This window comes from Passer domesticus, chromosome 5, assembly GCF_036417665.1.
Source record: "Passer domesticus isolate bPasDom1 chromosome 5, bPasDom1.hap1, whole genome shotgun sequence".
Classification (NCBI taxonomy): domain Eukaryota; kingdom Metazoa; phylum Chordata; class Aves; order Passeriformes; family Passeridae; genus Passer; species Passer domesticus.
The window spans coordinates 37,230,017-37,251,587 of NC_087478.1; the positions used below are offsets into that span (position 1 = coordinate 37,230,017).

Below are 21,571 nucleotides of genomic sequence, written 5' to 3' on the forward strand. Positions count from 1 at the left end.
AAGTTTGTGATAAATGGTTCATTTAGACCTGCAGTGCTGTGTGGGCAAAAGTGGATTGCAATCATAGCCATTTCAAAAATGAAAACATAAGAGAAAAGGAAATTGGACAGAAATGGCATGGAAATTACAGCCTTTGATCCGTTTCTGAAGAACCTTTTATGAGACATCATCGTGAGTGGGCAGCAAATTCTTTCTAGTCTCCTCTTAAAGTACTTGTGAAAGCTTGGAGACCATAAGACTGAAATAAACGTTTTAGCATGGATTGTGGGAATGTATCCCTCTCTTTTGACCTTTTTTAGCTTTTATAGGCAGCACAGAATTGCACTGAATGTATAGTGTGATAATATAGAATATATAATATAGGCAATTACATAGAACATCGTTTAGCACAGTGATATAGAAAGGAAAGTGTTTTCTCTAGTAGCACTAGGCTTTTATTAATTCCCTATAAAAATGAGGAACTGTAAGTGGGGATAGACTACATGTTTTTAAAGATTTGTTAGTCAGAAGCACAGATGGGGTTTGCAGCTCTTGTAACTCTGAGCGCTCACTTGATCTGGGCTGAGTAAGTCCCTGTTCCAACTTGCCACAAGCTATGTTGCTGGGGAAGGAAGGCTCTGGTTGTTTTTTTTTTCTTAATACTGCATTATTTTGAACCTCCTGGGCTATCCTGCTGTCTTGAGAGAATTACAATGTCTCAATGTGAAACTTCAGTGTACATACAGAGAAAAGAGGTAAATTGTGAACATAAATAATACACTGTAATTTACATTGTCCAGCTCTGCACTAGCTAAAATTAGATTGATCTCTGAGGCTATAAAACAAAGATGATCATAGTGTGGTTCAATCACTAACAAAATATCTGTAATGCTGCTGTAAAACATTAATGTTATGGATGTATTTGGCAGTACTCCTTATTAAATACCAGTAATTAAAATCAAAATACATTGGGTTAGCTATCTTGTTCTGTAAAGCCTGAGTAATTAGCTTTCAGGTAATTGGTCAGATTAGTAACTGTACATAAAATGATTATTGTTGATGAGAAGAAATATGTTACTTCATGATTTGAAGGATCATGAATGCTGCCACATAAAAGAATAAGTACACTATTTTACATTTCAGTAAACAACAGCTGGATTCTTCCAAGAGTGCTGCTTAAAACAGATTCAAGCTGCCTGAAGCAAAATCCCTATTTATTTCCTTATTTTATTTGACTTGACTGGGTTCTCTTTTCATTAATATTTTCTATCTGAACTTATGAATTAGAAAACCTTTTTATTCAGCAGAACAAGTCAAGTTGGTTTTGAATTTGTGAAATTTGGATCTCTTTTCATTTTTTTTTAAATTTGTGTATCATTATTGAGGTGGAAAATACTCTCCATTACATCCAGATAACGATTATAGGGAACAGTAACAAAATTAATAAAAATGTTTACTCCTATATAGTCTATTTGATTTTCTATTTCAGACTATTTGATTATTAAATGAGAGGTGGAGACAGAGCTGTATTTTGCTGTTGGGGTGCTGTTGTTATCATTATTAATCATTTATATAGTTAATGTGTAGCTGTTGTTCGTGTCTTAGACAAATAAAAAATGTCATCCACGCCCTGAAGTGTTTGCAATCTAAAATTAGACAAAAGAGGTAACAGATGATAGCAGTCAGCTCTTGGAGTGGGAGTTTCAGAAGAATATGGTATTGTTTACCTGCTGTCCTTTTACCACTTTCTGTTTGAAATGCTTTCTCTCAGCAGACTGCTGATGTGCTGAGGATGACACTGTGCCCCATCCTCCAGACCATTAATGGAGGTGTCAAACAGGACCAGACCAGCCACGAGTTAGCAGACTGTGTACCACTGATCCTGTAGTTCCTGGGTCCTCCTTCCTGCTACTGTTAAAATTTGAAGTGGCATTTCCTTTCCTCCAGTGTCTGGATGCTTCTCCCAGTTGCCACAGTGCTTCACGATTATCAAGAGTAGCTTAGAAATGGCAGCAGGCAGCTCCCTCAGCATTTGTGGGTGTGTACCATCAGGCACAGCAGTATTTCCTGGCCTGATCATCTCCCTCCAAGAGTGCATTTTCTTGTTCTAGATTTTCCCAGTGGTGTTGAGGGCCTGGAATTGCAGAAGGCCAGTGTTGCTAATAGAGACTCATGTGAAGACAGTATCAAATACCTCAGCCTTTACTATGTCCTGTGTCACTAGGTCCCTTGGCACACTTAGCAGCAGGCTCACATTTTCCCTAGTCTTCCTTTTATCATTGCATGCTTAGGCAAGTTTTTTTTTGTTGTTCTTTGCCAGGTTCACTTCCAGGTAGGCTTTCACTTTCCTAACTGCATCTCTGCATTTCAGCTAGAATCTCTGTATTTCTCCCAAGTCTCCTCTCTCTGTTTTTGACCTCTGCATGCTTCATTTTTTTTGTGTTTGAGTTTTGCTAGAAGCTCCTTTTTCATCCATGCAAGCCTCCTGGCATTTTTTTCTGGCTTTCCGCTCACTGGGATGGAGCAGCTGTAGCTCCTGCAGAGCACAGTCCCAGCTCTCTCAGGCTCTCCTCAGATGACAGATGCTGCAGTCCTTTTATGGTCTTCGTGTCTGTTCTCTGGGAACATTGCAGTGTGTCCATGTCTCTCTTGAACTGGGAAGCACAGAACTGGACACAGCACTCCAGATATGGTCTCACCAGTGCTTTTCTTTTCAGGTGGTCATAACAAGGCGTTTAAGTAATGGATGTGGTTGGGAGATTGTGATTAACACATGACTCATAAGGGTAAGAGAAGAAAGTTTTCAAGAAGGAAAAGAGAATGAAAAAAATCAGTCTGAAGAGTCAACAGAGGAGAGTCAGTGGGATAGAAAGCCCAACTAATTGGAAGCAGCAAAATAGAGCAGAAGGATGAGATAAATATATTGGGAAGGTGAGTAGGAGGGTGAGGATAAGAGGAAGTAGCTAAAGCTTGATAAAAAGTTAATTGAAAGCAATAGGAAACTTTTATGTTTATTTCAGCAAATTCTTCTTAGGGAACAGGTTGTAGAAGTGGCAGGTTGTTAAAAATAAGATACACCCTGTCTAGACTTCATATTTCCTAAAGTTCAACTATAACAAGTGCCTCTGTGACTTTGAACCTGATTTCTTGGATTGGTGGCTGATGATTGCTTTGGTGCCTCAGTGGGATGTGCTTGGAAGAGTGACTGAGTCAAATGATCACTGTTTCAGAAAGGTGTTCTAATTTGCAAGGGTGGTTCTTTTAGTAATAATCCTCTACCTGGTTGTGGCTGAAGGAGATTACACAAGTGCTCCAAGGAATGAGAATATTACTATGTCTCTTCAGGACATAGAAGAGCTCTACAAAATGAAGACAGGACCAAATGGAAATTTAAAATTTCCATGTCCTCGTAGGAAAAATGAAAGCCAAACTTTGATTAATTGCTTAAATTCCACACATTTGTGTCCTAAGCCGCTGAACTGTTTGGAAACTTCAATGGTTCTAATAAGGACAGTATGAGGTCTGAGCAGATTTATTTTATGAGAAAAGTATCACATATTTGTGAGCCCTAAATTCTGGTAGGGCCACCTTTTATCCTTACTTTCTGGGCAATTACTTGTTTTTATTTTTAAAGCATTTCCATACATGTAGTCTGTTACTTTTTATAACTAACTTGAAATCCAGTTCTAATGGATTCTATAAAACACATGCCAGTGTAAGCTTCTTCAACCCTAAATCTCCCAAATGTGTTTGGATTCCCTATTGAGATCTCCTTTTCAAGAAATATTGGCTATAGCCATCACCAGATAGCTAATGAAAAACTTAAAATACAACATGTCTGTGTTTCATCTTTTTGGAAATGCTGTCATAAATACCTTTTTGTTAAAATTCACCAACCTCTGCATAATCCTTGGTTTTCAAGTTGGAAAAGCATATTCAATATGTATTTTAAAAAAATATTTCCAAAATATTGCCACATGCTGTAGTATACTTAGGAGTTTGTGGAATGTGTCTGAACAAGTGGCATGTAAGGTCCCCTGTAAACTAGAGAGAGGATAAGAATTAATTCCAAAGGTTAGGAACAAGTATAATGCTTGGCAATATTCCCTTGGCTTCCTTTCCTTCAAATCAGGACTGTTGTTATACTATTTCTACTGACACATAATTGCAATCCTGTAAGTACAGATATCCACAGTATCTCCAGTGTAAAAGACTTTCTTCCAGAACAGAACTGTATTAGCTGTAATAGGTATTAACATAGCTATCTTAGGATAGCAAGTAATAGGTAAGCAGAAGAGGTTCACAGATGAGAGATTGATAACTAAGGCAATAGTGTTCAACCAAGGATTTCACATACTTCCATAGGATTATGTGGCAATAGGGAATGAGGTAGATTTCTTGGACATTTCTCAGTTTCTCGTATCTGAGAAAATATGAAAGCGTTACAAGTCTTGAATACAAAGTAGGGAATTGCTTTAGTGGTAGCCAAAAACTCATTGTATTTTATTTGTTTTGTTTTGAGGAGGTGATGGGATACTGGGGTCAAATCATTCTTTCCCATTCATACTAGAGTATTGTTTTATGTTAAGGGTTCTTATCTTCTTTTCAAACTTCAAGAAGAAAACATGAAAAATAGCTTTTATTACCCTTCTGTGGTATTTTTTAAGGATAGTGAAGGAATAGCTCATAAAAAGATATTTCTTAAGTTTTAACATACTGACTTTTTCATTACCGTAGCAGGTGGTCATTTTCATATAAATGGAACTGGTAAATAGCAACCCAGTTTTTCACATGGATTCAATTACAGTGAATGCTTCCAAACACCAAATTCATGGAAAAAAACATTCATTTTCATTCTCTTTCTAACCAAATAAAATGAATCTTTAAAGCTTTTATGTGTGTGTGTATATATATATATATACACGCATATATATTTATATATGCTATGGTCTAAATGCAACAATATATAAATTAAAAAATACTGAACTTTATATTTTTCCATTTTTCTCCCTTGAGGTTGATACTAAAGCTATACATAAAATAATTTAAGGCAAAGGAAATTTACCTTTTCTCTTTATATGTTTGTGAAATAGCTTCAGGTTTCTTGCAGAAGATTCTTCCTCCCTTAACATTCTCATAATACTCACCCACCTCCATCTTTTTGGGCAATTATTACTTCAGTGCATGGCATCTCACAAACTTGCCATCATTGAATTAGTCTTACCTAATTCTAGATCTATAGAAGTCAGACATCATATACATTCATTTAGGAAACACATACAATTTTGCAAATTTTCCTCTGTACATGTTTGCTCTTCAATAAGTTTTTCTTCCTAGTCTGCTGTTAGATCAGGCTTAGTATCTAAAATCAGGTGAGATAAATACTCTTTAAGTCCTCAGTGCTATAAGAGGTCTGGTTAAAATATTAATCTATCTAAGGACTATTGAAGCTATATGAAAAAAAGGCAACACACAGTAATAATTACTAATTATGTCACTGTCATGTGTATGAAATTTATTAGAAATGTATTTTATGGGGTCCATGAAATTTTAAATGAAATATTTCCAAGTAAAATGAAATTCATTTTGGAATAGTATTGTAAAGTGCTTGAGCAACATTTTAAATAATAATTATTCAGCACAGCTTAGGGGACAAGGATTTACATCTTATCTAAGAAGTACAGCTTTTAACCTGCATGCCACTAAGACCAAAGATGAAAATAAACAGTACTTGTGGTGGGATTCCATAGCTGAATGGCATTCAAAGTTATTCCTCCCTGAATAGCTTCAAAATACTTTATCTGTATAGGCAAGTGGGAGCTGTGTCTTGGTTCAGTGCTATAGCTGCTATCTGCAACTCATTAGGTTATGCTGTAGAGAAACAGATAAAATAACATGAAGAGTTTACACAAAATTGGGCCATTTAACTGGGGATCCTTACAACTCTTGACACCTGTCTTTGTGTCCAGCAACCTGTTGACAGACAAAGGCAATAATTCTTGGCATTACAGAGCCTGTTACGCACAGCTGATGCAGGCTTCCTCTGTAAATCTCTTCTGTTTCTTGTGGGAAAGGATTCTATATAAGTATGTATCTCTTGTGCTTTGACAGAAGTGATTCCAGAGATGACCAAGATATGTAGTTACTAGATTTCCATTTCCCTCTCAAAAGTCTTGCCATTTAAATTACTGTGCTAAAAACTTCTGAATTCTATCCTAAGCATACTTGCAAGGGTACAAATGTTGCCATGCATAAAAAAACTTAGTGATAACTTAGTGATTACTTTGCAATACAGTTTGCATATTTTTTTAATTACTGTTACTAAGCACAACTGTTGATGGAAAATATGTATGCATTAATTAGTACAAGAACTGATAAGCATATTAAATCAGGCACATTATTTTTGCATATAAATTGTATTTCGGAAGAAAGGTTGTTGATCTGGACATAAAAGTGCTAATAGTGATTTGTAAAACAATTTTTATAAAGAAAAGATATGGAAGTTTATGCTAAAAGGCAGCCTTAGGAGAAGTCATTAGCTTTAAAGAACTGAGGAACTTTGTTCTTTCCTCACCCTGTACCATCCTCATCCTATAGATCCTTTTTTTTTTGCAGACGGTCTATTTGTACTGTTACAAACACAAGAGATTGCATCTGAGTCCTTCACACTGGCTCTAAATTAAGATTCTGCAGTTCCATGCCAGCTGTCAAGTACAGATTTGGGGTAAAGATTTCCTCTCTTCGGAGGCATGAGTGAGCTTGTTTCAGTGTCTGTGATAGTCAATAATATTCTATTTTGCTGTTTGTCATTAAAAACAGGATATGAATATCTATCATGCTTTTCATTTAAATAACCCATAGACTGGTACTTGATCTACAGGGATAACTGCAACTTTCTTCTACTGCCTTAAGGATTTACTCAAAACAAAGCCATGGCCAGTTTTTAATAAGATATTAATACCCTTTCAGATAATTCTTAATTAACATCTTTCAAAGCTTCCTACAGAAGTGTAAAACAGCACTGATTGCCACTAAAGTATCAGTGATTTATATAAACTGTTTTATGAGTGGACATGTCTATATTAAAACTAATAGTAAAAGTTTGTATTATTTATATGTATATGCAATTTTCAATCTAGACCATTTTACAAATACCATGTTGCTGTTCACTTTATGGAAATAAAGTCTGCATTAAGAATTGTTTATTTATACTCTCTATGCTTATCACGTGCTAGTTAAAGATTCTTTCCTGCGTTATTAAAGCTGAAAGCATGGAAGGTACCTAAGTGGGAGCCCTTCCTTGAAATAATGGTGAGAACCCAAAGCTTCTCTTCATCTCAAAGAGAGTTCTGTGTGTGCAGCAAGTCGGAAAATTACACTGTTCTTTGGAAGTTGTTTTGAAAATCAAATTATTTTTAAGGTACTAATTTAAGGTATCATTCTACCAGATTACCAGTTTAATACACTACTTACCTTTGTGCTTCATAACCAGGTCTACTTAGTGAACATCATGAAATGACAAACTGATGCCTATATTCAGCTGAGATGTAAAACACTGTAGCCTACAGATTCCTTATCTGGGAACCATCACTATATTTTGCTTAAGAAGGGTTATATTAAAAGAGATATTCATTTACCAGAAAAGTAAGAATAAAGTTAAGCTACTTCGTATTTCCTAATAGTTTATTTAAAAACACATTATAATAAGCAAAATAAATGAATTAAAATACTTATTTGTTTTAATATTATCTTAATAATCATCATTGATAATTGCCATGAGTTTTAATAAATTGTACCATACTTGTTTACTTTTTGTTTTCTTTTTGATTAATCATGCCTATTTTCATTTCCTATTGCATGTGGTTTTTCAAAAACTGTAAATAATTTAGAGATGTCCTAGATTTAGAAAATTATGTTTTAAAAATCTATTAAAGAAAGTGTGCCTGGAAAAGGCACTTAGTTATTCACAAGAATTTTCTTGTTTTCATGTTAAAATACAATTCGGACAATGGTAGACCACTGACCTCAGTAAAATACAGGGATTTAGAAGATATTTTAACAAAACACTAAGTAGGGGTATGGAAGTAATTGAAGCCCACATGGAATTGCTGGATATTGAGCATGCCAGACTAAATTGCCCATGTTCTTTGATAAGAAAGGAACCTCAGTAAATTTTATTTATGTGGACTTTCTAGCATTTGTTTTGGAAGCGTATTTAAAAATAGGTTGTAGTTTTGTTGCAAATTTGTAAAAAAGCTGTAAGGTGATTAAAAGACTATCAGAAACAGCAAACATGATGATCTGTATTTAAAGTTACGGGATAAGAAGGAGGTTATTAGTGAGATTGTTGAAGGAACACTGGTCTTGAATCAATAATATTCATTTAACAACTGCCCCCAAAAGTCTGAAAACATTAAAGATTTTTTTTTCTGATACATATTGGAGGGTTTTGGCAGCTTGTAGAAGACATTATATATCTAGACACTCAGGAGAGGATCATTAGAAATAGATCAAGTGTGTAAGTACAAAATGAAAGGTAACCGGTCATAAAATACTTCTACCCCATCTGGATTCTCATCCCTTGAAAACAACACAGAAGATAAAAATCAGCTTGTGGGTGAATAGTCATAACACCATGGAAAACTGAAAGGAGAGTTACTGGACAAGACTTTCAAGAAGTGCGGAGATGTGTTAATTTATAAAGAAAAGGTGAAATTGAAGTTGGAATGCTATATAAAGTTCTTACCATAATTTTTTCATGGAGATAGTTCCCTATTAAAGCAGACAAAGAGAAGGTTTTTGAAATGACCGAGGAAGAGTCACAGTTGTCACAATAACCAAGAGTCAGTACAGGCTGGAAAATAATTCCATTAATTCTCACATGGAAAACATAACTTTCAAGTAGTGTTTGAATCCTTGTGCTATGTTTTCTATGTTACTTAGTATTCCATATAAGAAATTATATTATTCCAGCTTTGGCATTTTTTTAATCTTAATTTTGTACCAAATTTCATAAACCCTGCATTAAACTTTGTTTCAGGTGTCTGTCATTAAGCAGTATATTCATGGCATTTTAGTAGCTTGCAGCAAAGAATAGGTGTGTTCACACTGTGATGCACCAAGATGTGCAGCATCTACTAAAACAGGTTAAGAAGTACTGACCCATATGGGTACTCATATGAGTTCTCTGTGACAGAACTGAATCAGAAATGCAAGACTGGCATTTTCACTGCTGGATAATTTGTTTCCTCCTTGCATTTGTGCAATTTAATTAGTTGAAAGATAGCAGTAGAAAATCCTGTGAGTTCAGTCATATCTTTTCTAGCTGCTGTTTTGCCTAACGGTATTTCAGTATTTTTGTAAGGGACTTGTTAGTACAGAGCTCAGCTAAGAGATAAAAGGGAAAAACTGCATTACAACTTGTTGGAAAAATACCCTCTATACTAAATACTTACAGTTCAGAATAATATTCAGCTACTCTTACATTTGGGGCCGTATTTTGAAAATGTACTTGAGTTATTTATTTATTTTGATATTTACGTGTAGCTGGGCATCCTGCATATTATTTGTTGTTCAAGATTGCTCCAGGACTGCAAACTCTGTGTGAATCACATTATGAAGCTCTGGAAATGCCAGATATGAGTCAATATTTGTGGTGTTTATCTGTACAACTCAAGCCAAGTCTTCCAGAATGGCAAATACTTCTGAAAAAAGATTGGAATTCAGCTGGTATAAAAGGTTCTATCTGACTGAATCACTTAAGCCTGACATTGCTGGGGAGGTGCAGCAGGATGGGTAAAACAGAAACCTGGAAAATTAAATAATTTCACAGGGATAATTTGCATTATTGCCTGTATTCTCTATAGGAAAGGGTCTGCATTTTATGAAAGGCTTAACTGTGTTAAAATAGGTCTACAAATTCATATGTAATAGCCTAATAATGTTAACATGCACTTTGTGTGAAATAGGCTGTTCAGATACATCACTAAATTTTCAGCAGATGTTTAAGTCATTATAAATTGCAAATTTGGAAATGACTGCCAATTAAAAAAATTAATTAATCTTTTATAGGGACTGTCATTTCATGTCTGAAGAGTTGCTGGAGGGCTTTTTTTCTGTTTTGAAAAAACTTGGCATACTTGTTTTATATAATAATTCTTGTCCTAATGTGTGCAGAGGTTTTATTGTCGTTACGTTTTTCAGGGAATTAAGTATATATGAATGATTATCTGTCTTTTTCTAGACATGCATTCATATCTGATACTTTCCTGTTTGTCTTGAAATTTCATTTCTTCCAATTTTCTACCTAAAATAGCAAGTACCAGTTTAAACCCTGAAAAATATTTTTAGAACATCACTGTTGTGAATCTTCGTAAATTCTTCTTTTCTCTTTAGAAGCGGGTCTTTTTTGTTTGTTCTCCCTGTCCTGTGAATGCCAAGGCAAAGTTACTTTTTGAGCTTTCAATGCCATTGAATTTGCAGGCAGCAACTGAGGTCTTCTGTGAAATCAGTGTTTTCGGACTGAAATTGTCATTGTTTTTCTTTGTTGTTAAAAAAAATGTTATGTTCAAAATTTGAAGCCAAAGCCCTTTTTTGTAGAATAAATAAATATCCTGACATAGTTGGTTGTTTTCACATGTGTCATAAGTTTTGTGATAACAAAGATGGGTTACAGTCCTAAAAATACCCTGATTCTATTTTCTTGGTTTAATTCAGCAGCAGTATTTATTCTTGGTCTTTAACTGAGAATTCCTTGTGGGAAGCTTTGTGTGTTATGAGCTCTCTAGTCTGATGCCATATTTAGACTGGCAAAAATGTTCATGCTTCCAGTGTTGGCTCTTTTAATGGCAGGAAGTAAAATCTTTTATCCTTGATGAAATGGTGTCCTGCATTTCTGTATATATAAGGACTTCTTATACTCATTTTCCTCCATGTCATGTTACTCTCTGGAGCACTGACTATGGAAAAAAGCAGCATCACACCCTTGAGTTCTGGCTAGCTGACTGTATATTAATGTCTCATTTAAACATTAAACCCATATTTACCTCCAGTTATGAAGAAGCTGTGTTGTGCTGTTGGGCATGATAGAAAACTGAACTATCAGAGATGCTGAAATTTGAGGGAGAGGAAATATGCTTGTGAGGAAAATGCATCAGGCAGCATTTTGAGTTTTGTCTGTTTGACAGTGCTGCTGATTTTGCTTATTTGTTTTTATATTCTGGCTTTATTATCAGTATAGTGATTTTGTTTTATACTGGCATATAGAGAGCTACAGATGGCAGCATATTTACTTTTTTTTTTTTTTTTTTTCCCCCCCAGAGATACTGGAATGGGAAATTTGGGAATATATTTTTCCATGAGACTGTGTATACGCCTGAAGAAGTCCTTTAATTTTTACATTTCAGTTTGCCACATACAAACCCGAGTTAATATTTCCCTGCTGCCAGACATGCTATTCTTCCCCTGTACCAAGAGAACATTTATATTTAGAGGGTTAGAATAGGATAATCCTGCTAATATAGAGTTTTAAGAAAAGGGAACAATTGATATTTGTTTATAACTTACTCATTGCATTTAGATACAATGCCAGTTTGAGAAAAAGTCTAGCTTAGTTTGGCTCAGCATTTGGCTCGATATATCAGAATATGGAGTAACAAGGCCAAATTTAGCTGAGCCTCTGATTGAATGCAGTTGGACTAAAGGTAGTGATGCAGTCACTTCTTGATTTGCTTGTTTGCATATAAACATTGGACTATATCAGTTCACCTGCCATAAATATCAATAATCATAGTTGGCAAGTAAGATAAAGGAAAAGAGCTGTTCTTCTGAAATAAAATTATTCTTGCCATAAAATGCAAAACATAATATGCAAATTCATTGTGAACTAAAAATATGTATTCCTCAGAAAAATCTTACATTTGTTATTGAAAGTTTGCCTTAGTTTTGGCACACAACCAAAATAAACACCTGAAATTTCAAGAGGAATCACTAACTGCAAATGAGAAATTCTGTAAGTTGTTGCCTTTAAAATACAAGTGTGAAGACCCATTAAGAAAATCCATGTAAGAAAATCAAATATCAAAAAATAAAATGGCAAGAAATGCGCTTGAAAATATTTTCCATGTCCTTCAATACAATGAAAGGCAGTTATGTCATCTACCCTTTTATCCTTTCTCATGCCCTACAAAAACCCTTCCCTTCCGATGAAATGCACTTTTTTTTCAGCTCTGCAGCTGATATCTGCCAGTGGAAAACAGTCAGTGGGGATGTAAGCACTGGTTTGTGAGGGCTGAGGGGCAGTAAAGGGATTTCCAGCTGGCAGAGTCACCCCAGCCCCAGCAGAGTGGCAAATGCACTGGCAGCTCTTTCGGATTCTCCCACATTCCCGGTGCATATTCTAATCACTGGCTGCAGAAGCAGGGAGTGAAAATATTTCAAATTTTACAAAAAAGGACTTTGAAGTTTGTCAAATTCATCCTGTTATGGAAGAGGGGAAAAAAATCAGCTTGAATTATTTTTACATAAGGGGAGAATTGCTTCCTGCTCATCACTAGGCACTTTCAGATTGTGGTCTCAAACACGTACAAACACACTTTCATGGTGTTTAACTGCAGGGTTTGGCTTGGAATCACTTCAGATGAATATTTGAGCATTCCCATTGGATATTTGAATAATACAGGATTAAAATTTTGTATATAGTGTATATACATGTGTGTATTTTTACAGCCTAAGTTTTATCATAAGAATTACTGAAATACATCCTTTTTAAGAACTGCTAGATGCAAAAATATCTACAGAATGGAAATAATGCTGATGAATTTATATGACACGTAACATTTTCCTCTCCTCATTAGTAGAAGGAGCTGGGAGGAGTCTAGTGGAGCAGGGGAGTTGAAAGAGCATTAGAGCTGTGTCAGCTGTCTTTCCCCTCATGGCTTTGAACAGTTTTCTATCCTCAGAGCCACCCCCCTGTAATCCTGAGCATTACCTACTGCAGGATTTGCTGCCTGAACAGAAATGCCTGTGCTATCCTACCTATTTCTTACACTGTTGTCTGAAAATGCGTACCTGCTGTTGAATCTGCTCCTTATCTAATTATATTGTCCAGTGAAACAACTAAAATATGGTAAGAGTAATTAACAAAAGAAAACCAAATCTTTTTTTTTTCCTCAGCCTGCTGGGAGCATACACAGAGCCACAGGCTGTAGCTGACCCACTTCTTGATAAATCACACAGCGTAACTAACACTGAGGCAGCTAATGCCATCTACTGACTAAAATAACACAATCACTGAGACAGTCAGCCTCAAAAGGAGCTTGCAGAGCTGGTAGCATTATAAATTATAAGAACATTACGTATACCTCTTTGATTAAATATAAGCTTAGAAGTTAAACCAGGTTCTTGAGAATTCAGGATTTATTTGTCATAAGTTTATTCTGCAGCAAGAAAGCTAAAATAATCTGGTGTTAGGAAAGCCTTTCAATAGCCTCATTTTCAAAATTGGTGAGTACCTTCTCTTCCATTGTCTTCTAGAGAGGCTTGTATCTTCTCAGACTCTCTGAAAATCCACGGTGACAGTGGTTTGCTAGAGGTACTTTATATGCTCAATGTCATTTAGAACAGTAAAAGAATTGCCCTTTCTCATTCCCATTCATTGTTGCAGTGAGTTACAAATGATTGTTTTCATCTCAGAGGTGAGATCAGCTTTTTATTTTTGTTCTCAATATGAAGACATGATCAGTGTTAAGTATGTTGCTACTTTATGATACCTGCAAATAACCACTTAAAATATATTTTCCTATGTTTATAATAATAAATACATGGCTTCAATGCAATATGCAGAGAAGTTTGCATTTGAAATAAGTGCCACATTTCCTGTTTAAAATTATTCATTGAGCAAAGTGGATTACATATAAGATACCAGCATTCTCCAGGTTAATAACAGAGGACATTCCCTCTAATAATGAATAGCCGTTTTGCACAGTAAAGCAAATCAGTGTGGTCTTTTGAGACAATTAAATTATAAATCAAAGTCTCATTAAAGCAGACAGTGTACTTCAGTATGTTCTCAAGTGGGGTGGTGTCACTTTTACTGGGTCACTTTTGTGTGTGCTAAAATTTCTGAGGCAAAATCCTTCTGATCCTGTGGAACTCAATAGCTTCATAGGAGATGGTGCCTTTCACCCAAAAAAATCCTGACTGGATTAAACTACTGAATCACTATTTACTGTCCTTATTCTCTGTTTTTTTTTTTTCCTTCTTTTTTTTGTACATCAAATATCCAAAGTTCACATCTGGAATAGCAACAACTTTGCAGCAAATCTGTATATTTCCTCATATTCCAAAATGGAACTGCATTATTTATTCATAGCGTCTGAACCACTGCTTCACTCTGTAGCCTCAGTACAGAGGCAGGTTAAAATTTTAAGGAACATGCCACAATTTATCCACTTTTATCACCTTTTCGGATGAAAAGGATCTTTAGTCCTTTTGAGGAAACAAGGAAAAGGAATACTGTGAAGAAGGTGTCATAATGTATTAGGATATGGACTCAAGTGGAATCAAATATTAATGTTAATGTTGTTCAGGTCATCTTCTGCAGCTTCTTTAATTAAAAGAATAAGCTCAATTAATAGAAGTCGTTCACAAGTTCCACTTTCACATATTTTTACCTTTTTGCGCCAGATTAATTTTCATTCCACTATATTAAATCTGCATGACATTCTACCAAGTAGTCTTCATTCCTGACTTGAAGTAGCATTTCGGAGACCACTTGCTGCTATATCAGACCAGAATAATTCTTAGTTTGACCAAAGTCCTTCCATGGTCTAATTACTTACTCTGTTAAATTTATTCTAATATCTGTCATAAAAAAACCTAAGTAAAAAGTCCTTATATAATATTTAACATTTTAGAAGATGTCTTCCACTACTTCTGTGTATGTCTGTTATATAGTAGATATTTAAAGACTCATATAATCTCCTTACAATTCTCAATTTTACTAGATTTTTTTGTCTGGTTTGTTTTTATTGCCCAGTCACTAGATGAAAGCAAATCCAAAAGACATGTAAATTTTTGTTAAAACATTTTGTACTTCTTGAGGTTAAGATTTTTTTCACCCTTGAGATCTAATTACTTTTAAAATTCAAATTACATGTTCTGGACAGTACACCTAGGCATAAGCATGTTGATTAGTGGAATAATAGCAATTGTAAAACTTTTTTCATAGCTTTCAATCAGCTTTGTTTTGTTTTGTTTTGTCTTCAAAATGCCATGGATTGTACTGTTTCAGAGCTGTTTACAAAAATAGCAACTCAGTCCTGAGTTTCTCTTTCTATGCAGTCAACCTCTTTTGTTGATCTTGGATTAAGGTCTCCAGCGCCTGTGAATAAGTAAGGATAAGTAAGGTTTGCATAAGGCTGGCTACAATTACAATGGGATTGCAATTTGTCTAGAATATACTAGTTAACTGAGAAATAAATTTTTTCAGTATAATTATTAATTATTTAATTGCTTATATAATTTACTATTTATGTGATATTTATGGCAGCTCCAAAATTCTGTATTTGTAGTCTTTAGAATGAGGTTTCTTGTTTTCAGTTACGTACCATGGACCCAAAGAAAATTTCTGTAGATTTTACTGCTCATTTCCTACCTTTTATGTTTGGACCTTTGCTCTTAGAGATTGAGGATGCATTTACTTTGAGGTTTGAAAAATAAATATATCTCTCTACATACATAAATCATATTTTTATATATTTTTTCCAAAATACTCTACTTCATTGAAGTTTTCATAATCAAAAGCATTTTTTGATACAAATATGCAATATTCTTACTGCTCTTGTGTGAAGTAAAGTGTTGTCTAATTTTTTCTATGGTTAACATGAAGTTTTGACTTTCTGGCACAGGTGAGATTTTTTCCACATTTTTTTACTTAAAAACAATAGAATGGAGATAGGGGTAGAGTTTTTTTCGTTGAACTGGTTGTATTGTTGTTTTCTTTGTTTTTGTAAATCATTTGGATTCCCTAGTGGAATTATTCATATTCAGAGCATTTTTTGGTCCTCACAGAGGATATATAGGAGAAAACACAGAAGGTCGTTGCAGCATTGTATGTGGTAGACAGCTCGCTGTTGTTTGCCGTATCTAGGAATTTTCAGACAGCTCCGTTACACACTGTGCAGAATGTACAAGCATGGGTGCTTCATTTGCTGTTAAAAACTGGGGTGCTGGTTTCAGAGAAAATGCTTAACATTGTGTGATAGTGGCCAGCTGTGAAGGATGAATGAAGATCATGTAAAGAGAATTCATAAAGAAGTTGTATTTATAAACACAACATGAAAGCCCGTTTAAAATTGCCTCATAAAATTTGATGGCTTTAAATGAACCTTTGTGCCAAACAAGCCAATCTTCTTGGTTTCTAGAAGCATGGATTAGAGCAGGATTACTTAGCGGCTAGGGGCCACAGACCAGAAGTGTGTCCCCAGGGATCATACCAGCTAATGGGCAGAATCCAGCAAAAATTCCCCAGTCATTGTGACAGAGCAGAAGCCATGAATGGGCATGGAAAAGTTACCCGTCCCTCACAGCTGCCCTGCTCACTCTGCTTCTCCTGCTTGCACGATGGTGCCTGGATGGTGCTTTCTGGCATAAAGTAAAAATAAATGTTTGTCTTTCTCCTTCTTTCACTATTTAAATATGTAATATTTAAATATGTGAGCCAGCAGATTCAATAAGGTTGTGCAATAGTGTGCGAAGCAGAGCGACGCAGTCCCTAGGCAGGTGCAAAGCAGAGCCACTTTATTACAAAAACCAGGCCTTTTAAGCAGTTATCCCATTATCAGCTACATAGTTTTAAATCATAACGTAATTCAACCAAGCACCATACACCACAGTGTGAACTCACAACGGTTATATAACTTGTTTTTCTTCCTCTAATTCAGCTGCGTCACTTTCCCATAGTGCTTTTCTACTTAGCCGGAGTAACTGGCCTGAGACATGATTTTATACAAGGCCTTCCTTCTGTAAGGTTTTACCTATATGCAACACAACAGGAGAGATCACATCAAGACTTCTCACTGATTAAACTGAAGGATCTGTAGAATGTGTTCTACGCATGGTGATTAAAATACCAAGACCACATGAAAGGACCTCAGCATTGTAAACTTTTTTATTTATTCATTCCTTGCAATTTTTATTTTTTATTTTATTTCTTCTGACTTTTTGTAGGACTTGTGACTCACTCTTTTGTTGCATTTTCCCATCTTCTTCCATATTTTAACTTTTCTGCTTAGAATGTTCACTCACTCCGTTCTCCTCTTGCTTTCCTGTTCTCTCTCCTGAATTGCACTCAACAATCACACCTCTCCGTCTGCCACCTTCTTCCACAACTATTTTACTACCTTCAGCACTTTTAAAGTTCTTTATCCTATGGTTTTATCCCCTCATATTTACCCCTCTCAGGATTTCCTTCTCTTTCCCATCATAGGCATTTCTAGATTAGCTTTTTCCCTGCAGATTGGTCTGCTTCCCATTATCAGTAATACTGAATTGTCTCTGCAGTAGGAGGAATGGAAGTGGGCAGAGGCTAATTCTGTCCTGAGATTGCATCACCTGTAAAGAGGAGAAGGAAACTTGCATCTGAAATCCACCTACATTTCTTTATCTAAAAATTGTATATATATTTGCTCATAGGACCTTGCCCATCTGACACAGACTGAGTTCTTTTAACATGTAAACAGTGAAGTAAACTTGCACACCTCTGTGGATCAGTCATTCTCAATAACAGCAGTTTTCAGGAGCTTTGTTCTTTGCTCTGTGCTTGTTTTTCAGTGTAATTTGGAGAGCACATTTAAGGTTATCCACACATTCCAATAAGATGTTATGCTCCAGAAAATGAGTAGTTCACTTTTAGACTATACCTGTAACAGTTTCCAGTCTGTAACACTAGTGCATGACCCTATCTTTTCTGCCATTGTCACTAGGCTGCCCATAATTATATTGATATACTTGAAGATTCCCCGTATGTACAAGACTAAAATGCTGCATCATAATTTGCTACTATGTTTTCCCTTCCATTTACATTTCTTAAAATGCTTTGGAATTTTGTCACACTGCCTTCATACATATGCATGACCTGCCTCTGCAAAAGACAGAACTCCTTATTTTTAGAACTTATGAAAAATGCATCCAAACTTCAAAGATGAATTAGAAATCAAGATTTCTGATAAGATATTTTGGGAATCAAATCATATGAGATCTCTAGAATGTAGACAATAAAAACATTACTATTAATGTGTTTTTAGAGAGAGAATCTATCTTGCATAAATCTTGAGAAGTCTTCTTAATTTTTAGGAGATGGGAAGTACAAAACATAAGCTAAAATAACAGTTTTGATGCCTACAGTTTGTAGCTTGTGCTAGTTTTAATATTATTGCATATTGGTTTTTCCACGCCACATCACTAAAAATGTGAAGTATCCTGACATAACCTGTGTTCTATATATCAGGATTCACTGAAACACAAACCAAAAGAAAATCTGATGTGCTGTCATGATTTTTAAGTTCTGTCAACATTTTGTGTTGACATAAATAAATTTTAGCATTGAAGTGCTTTATTACGTGATATATAATATGACATATATGATAAACGTGACAATGTTACAGCCTCTGCTGGAAATACTTGCTTTGTTAGCAGGTGAAAATTCACTAGGAGTTCTTGTAAAGTTGTAAATTTTTTATTAATTCATTTTTTAATTAATTAATCTCAACTCTCACAGACATACAAATCTAAAGTCTTTACAAATTAATGACTTAAATTAGAAATCTAAAATGTTAATTAAATACCACAGGCCGTTGCTAATCTATTCTTACTAAATTTTGCAGTATTTTGTATTACAAATATTTTGTGTGACTTCTCAAAAAACCCCAAACAAACTGCAGTTTCTATTGTGAAACCTGTTTTATATTTACATGTTCATGACTGAAATAATGGCCTACTTACAGCTATTAGTATAATGTCAAAAAATGCTGAATAGAAATTATTCCTAATTTTGAAACATAAGCATCTTGATATGAACAAATAGAAATTCATACTCAAAAGTAGAATTTGCAAGCAGTTTTAGTCTTACTCTCCTGGTACCTTTAAGTCTTACATGCTGCTTTCCTGTTTTCAAGGGAAGAAGTTGAGGTTGTTAAATTGTGGGGATTGTAAGATCTTTGAACTATGTCCAATGCTTACAGCTTGTGGAATTAATTTTTACCAGTCTGCTCTTTCAATGATTATGTAGTATGTCACAGAGAATGTCTCTTCTGTGGTAGGAAACTGAACACACAAAAAAACCACTGCTGTGCAGTTTACAAGCAGTACAGCGCTACAAAGATGTCAGAATAGATTCTGCTTCCTTTTTTTTTTTCGCCACAGATGGGTTTTCTTGGTTAAAAACTGTTCTTCTCTGCATTGGACAGTTACTGTTTGCTTGCCCAGAACTCTGTTCAGTTACAAAATCTGAATTTTAGCTGAAGTATGAATTTTATTTGTATGGGTCTCATAGCTGCTCCCAAAACAAGGAAGGTGATTACTTCATACAATGAGAATCCCATTTTTAACTACTTATATTCTCTTTAAACAGCAGAGCATTTCAATCAGGTCTACCGAAAGCATAACAAATTTGCTACAATCTGCATTGTAAGATGTACTCAGAAAATACTGTCTTCAGGCACTGAAAGCAAGGACTTCTGATTGACTGGGTAATGTGTGAAGAGATTATTTTCAAACATTAACTCTTCCTTCTTCCTCTGATTTATATCCCTGTCTTACTCAATAAAAATTAACCAAACCAAACAAACAAAAAAATCAACACTAGGCAATAAAAATTGGAAATTTCATTTGAAGGAAGGGATAATAGGCAGAAACAGACAAGAAACTGTGGCTAGCCTTTGAATATACCAGGCCCTAGTTGGTGACACTTAAAATTATTCAAAGCAGCATGCACTGCAGTACTGTAGGGTGGAACAAGCAGTTATTCTGACATCAGGAGTGAATTGGGTTGTTTAACTTCTCGGCTTCTTGAACATTATAGCCATTTTACTATAATTAAATGAAGATGAGTTGGATGACTATTACTTTCCCATGTTTACAGGGCCTAACCATGATTCATGGTTTGTGTATAAAGAATGCAATAGAAATGTAGTAGATCTTGGAATATGGCCAAGTACTGTTTATACAGAATTATAGAGATTTACTCTACTAGATTAAATCTATATTCCATCTAGTATAATATAGGTTAGTTCCCATCCGCTGTAGTATATATTGGCTGGCGGTATTTAGAATCAAATGTTTCAAACAGGCATGCAAGAAATCCTTAACCAGTTTGTTGTGTAATAATCTGGCATGGGAAGTTACTTCCAGTCCTTTACTGCTGACAGTTTTATAAGTGGACAAAGGAAGGGACTTTGAGAATGAGGGTTGTGAAAGTGGCTTCCAAGAGGGTGAGAGAAGACTCACATGATGATTCTCTTCCTAAAGGTCACATCCAGTACATTCTATTTACACATAATAATTTTTTTCAAATATTTTCTCTCTCGTGTCCTGGCATAGAGAGGTTCTTGTAAATGTTCTATTTCTAGAACATAATCTAAGAAACTTTTTGGAATATAAACGTGAAAGAGTTTACAGAGATCTGTAGTAACAGAAGTTAAAAATCATCCCTGATTCCCTTTCTCATGATCCAGTTTCCTTTTACGTTTTCAGTACTAGCTTCCATTAGAAGTGGTGGGCTCAAAGTATAGTCAATTAAGTTTTGTACAGCATCATTAGGCTGCAAAGCACAATTAGATGAACAGGCTTGCTAAAAACAGCCCATTGTCTTCTGTGCTATTGTAATGTCTTTTCTTACACAAATCTTTTTACAGTCTTGTGTTCTAACAAGAGCCATTTAAAATTAAAATTTCTATCACTCCTAAGCAGTTGCGACTTATGAAAAGTGACCTGGGAATAATTGGTTATTATTCACTCCAACTATGCTAAATTCATGTATTTATTTGCTTCTGCTGAAGTGCTGAGCGTTGATGATGTACTCTGCAAACTGAGCCCCTTCCTTAGCCCATTTAGATAGACACAGAGTATATCAGGATCTGTACATGCATTCAAGCAGGTATTCTTCCTGCACCATAAATACCATTCTTTGTTGCTTCTTCATGTTTGCTGTTGTTGTTCTAAAAGTAAAGTCTCCGCATCAAGGACTGTCTGACAAGTGTGGCTGAGCAGCCTGACTGTTCTGTAGCTGCTGACCCATTAGCACCACGGGTGTAGGAAGAACAAGTGCTGAAGAGGAGGTGCGTTTGCTGGTGCAGTTACACTGTCTTCTGAAATTGGGTAATACAGGCTGGCAAAAACTGTCTCTATGAGAATAAGGACATAGCTTAGAAGTTGTGCTGACATGTCTGCTCTGCAGAGATCTGCTGACATAACTGTGGCCCCAGTTAGATAAGCGAAATTGAATAAATAGAACAGAGGCAGGAAGGGAGAAGTGATGAGAGGAAGGGGAGTTAAAAGTAGGAAAGAGTTTTGCTGCATAGCAGGAGAATTGTGA

At 35.4% G+C, this 21,571-nt stretch overlaps 1 protein-coding gene across 6 annotated transcripts in view; it reads left to right on the forward strand.

Moving 5' to 3' along the window:
- Positions 1–21,571, forward strand: part of SYT1 (synaptotagmin 1) — a 330,603-nt gene that overhangs the window by 170,235 nt on the left and 138,797 nt on the right. Inside the window, exon 1 of one of the 6 annotated variants that reach the window (XM_064419596.1) lies at positions 745–748. The exons of the other annotated variants lie outside the window; for them this stretch is intronic. The gene's annotated coding sequence lies outside the window, so the exon portion shown is untranslated. Of the gene's footprint in view, positions 1–744; positions 749–21,571 lie in introns of those variants that run through there. 6 annotated transcript variants of the gene reach the window in all.